The sequence below is a fragment of the Schistocerca piceifrons genome, chromosome X (assembly GCF_021461385.2).
Source record: "Schistocerca piceifrons isolate TAMUIC-IGC-003096 chromosome X, iqSchPice1.1, whole genome shotgun sequence".
Classification (NCBI taxonomy): Eukaryota; Metazoa; Arthropoda; class Insecta; order Orthoptera; family Acrididae; genus Schistocerca; species Schistocerca piceifrons.
This window is the reverse complement of record NC_060149.1, coordinates 251,563,672-251,567,039: the sequence shown is the minus strand read 5'-3', so window position 1 is coordinate 251,567,039 and position 3,368 is coordinate 251,563,672.

Sequence of the window (3,368 nt, the reverse complement as noted above, 5' to 3'; positions counted from 1 at the left end):
TATATTTTCTTTTCAAATGTGTGTGAATTCCTAAGGGACCAAACTGCTGAGGTCATCGGTCCCTAGACTTACACACTAATTAATCTAACTTTAACTTATGCTAAGAACAATACACACACACACCCATGCCCGAGGGAGGACTCGAACCTCCGGTGGGAGGGGTCGCGCAATCCGTGACATGGCGCCTAAACCGCGCGGCCACTCCGCGCGGCATATATTTTCTTTAATATCTTATTTTTATTGTTTATTGTAACATTACTCTTTTCTTAGGCTGGCACCTGATGACCACACTTAACACGCATTCACTGTGAATTCGTAATTTGTTGACTATGACCTCAATGACTTCATATATTCATTGTTTGTTGTTTTCATATGTATCCAATCTGCATATTTATCTTTAATGGAATTGATTCAGATTTCTGTTCGTGTAATATCATGTGCCCTGACACATTTCTAACATGTATTTTGTTCAGGTGTATCTGCAACTTTCACGTTTAGCTTTCTGTTTAGACACTACAATTCTCATATTGTACGTACTCATTTACCCACTTGAAGTATTATGTACACATGTCATACATAACGTGTATCGACAGTTATTCCATTTGTCACGAGTGAATGAACGTTGGTATGAGGAGATTATTGAATGCTAGACCTTAAGTCAATTAAAAGACTTGTTTCTTGGCAATGGAATCAGGGAGACCATCATTTTGTGAAGATACCTTACTTCTGTTAATGTTTTTGAAAGTGTTTTCCATGTTTCTTCTCTGACCTCAGGTTTTTTTCAGCTGAATACGTTTCATTTGAGTTCTACTTACTTTAATTGTCTGTTGGAACGTGATGCTTGAAGAGACCATACGCTCCTATCAAATGTTATCAATATCCAGCACGGCATTCAGCCTATACTCAGCAGTTAATTATATATACACTTTATTTACATGTTGTCTTCTATGTTTTCCAGCCTCTTTTTTCCTCAGCTACGCGTATACATGTTGAATAGGTTAATTGCCGTCTTTAGCAAGTGTAATACAGCTATATTAAGACCAGACACTTTTCGCTTTATTTTAAAGCATCTTCAGGTGGTCAGATTTTTTTAATTGTTTATTACAGAACAACAAAAAATGGCTAGAGGACAGTCGTATTTCCTAATAGAAAAGTGTAAATGTGTTAAGTGCAGTGAATGTGTTTTGTACAAAAAGTCAACACAAACAAGTGGAGGAGGACGAAAAAGGCAATAAATAACAGAAAAAAGTCGACCCCTTGAAGAGGCTTTAAAAGAACACGAAACACGTTTGTTCTTAATAAGACTTGTATTACAGTTTATAAAGAGGGAAATTAACCTACACAACCTGTATATCAATATCTGTTGGGATACCTGAGAATGTTTGTTTGTTGACTGTTGGTGCATCCTGTTTCATCTTTGTATGGCTGGTAAAGTCGCCCTCTTTCACTTTTACGTGGTTCAGATTGGCTGACATACAATTAATCATTTATAGATTAAATTTTTACTTGTACATGCCACAGCTTTTTAAGTGCAACAAGTCGGACGTAAAAGTTTATTGTGGGTGGAGGGCTGTGAAGGTTGTCAGGTCTTTTCGATCCGCCTTTCTTGCACTTTATTTACTCAGTCGAGCTGATAATCACATGCTCACAAGGAGGGAAGCCAGTGCGCACTCCGTGTGCATACCGGGGGGAGTCATTTCGGATGTGGAAAGGGTGCTTCTGGATGCCATGAAGAGTACATGGTGCAGCCAACTGCAGGTGGTGGCCCATGTCGGTACCAATGACGTGTGTCGCTTTGGATCGGAGGAGATTCTCTCTGGTTTCGGGTGGTTAGCGGAAATGGTAAATACTGCCAGTCTTGCTTGCGAAATTAAGGCGGAGCTCACAATCTGCAGCATCGTCGACAGAACCGACTGTGGTCCTTTGGTGTAAAGCCGAGTAGAGGATCTGATTCAGAGGCTCAGGCGGTTCTGTGACCGTGTAGGCTGCAGATTCCTTGACTTGCGCCATCGGGTGGTGGGTTTCCGGGTTCCGCTTAATAGGTCTAGTCCACTACGCACAGTAAGCGGCTACACGGGTAGCGGGGCCTGTGTGGAAGGGACTGCGCGGTTTTTTTAGGTTAGAGGGTCTCAGGAAACCACAGAAAGGACGTCCGTCTCAAAGAGGGCAAGTAAAACACATTAAGGTAGTTGTAGAAACGGTCGGTATTGTAGTCGTAAATTGTTGTAGCTGTGTTGGGAAATAACCAGAGCTCCAATCCCTAATAGAAAGCACTGAAGCTTAAATAGTTAAAGGTACAGAAAGCTGGCTAAAGCTGGAAATGAGTTCAGCCGAAATTTTGTCAAACCATCTAACAGTGTTCAGAAAGGATAGATTAAACACAGTTGGTGGTGGAGTATTTATTGCTGTCAGAAGCAGTTCACCTTGTAGTGACATTGAAGTAGATAGTTGCTGTGAAACATTATGGGTAGAGGTTATACTTGACAATCAGACTAAACTATTAATTGGATCGTTTTACCGACCTCCGACTCAGAAGATATAGTTGCTGAACAGTTCGAAGAAAACTTGAGTCTCATTTTAAATAGGTACCCCACTCATACAATTATAGTCGGTGGTGACTTCAATCTACCCTCGATATGCTGGAAAAATTATACGCTTAAAGCCGGCGGCAGGCATAAAACGTCATCCGAAATTGTACTGAATGCTTTCTCAAAAAAAAAAAAAAATGGTTCAAATGGCTCTGAGCACTATGGGACTCAACTGCTGAGGTCATTAGTCCCCTAGAACTTAGAACTAGTTAAACCTAACTAACCTAAGGACATCACAAACATCCATGCCCGAGGCAGGATTCGAACCTGCGACCGTAGCGGTCTTGCGGTTCCGGACTGCAGCGCCTTTAACCGCACGGCCACTTCGGCCGGCAATGCTTTCTCAGAAAATTATTTTGAGCAGTTAGTTTATGAGCCCACTCGAAGCGTAAATGATTGCGAAAGAATACTTGACCTCTTAGCAAAAAATAATCCTGGACAGATAGGGAGTATTATGACGAATACAGGGATTAGCGACCACAAGGCAGTTGCTGCTAGGCTGAATACCTAACACCTACAACTAAAAAAAAAGAAACGCAAAGTACATCTATTTAAAAAAGCTGATAAAATGCTCTTAATGCCTTTTTAAGAGACAGTCTCCACTCCTTCCGATCTGATCACGTAAGCGTAGAAAATATGTGGAATGATTTCAAAGAGATAATATCGACGGAATAATTTCTTTAGAAATTTGTGGTAAGGTCTTATGGAACCAAACTGCTGAGGTCATCGGTCCCGAAGCTTACACATTACTTAATCTAACTTAAACTAACTTACGCTGAG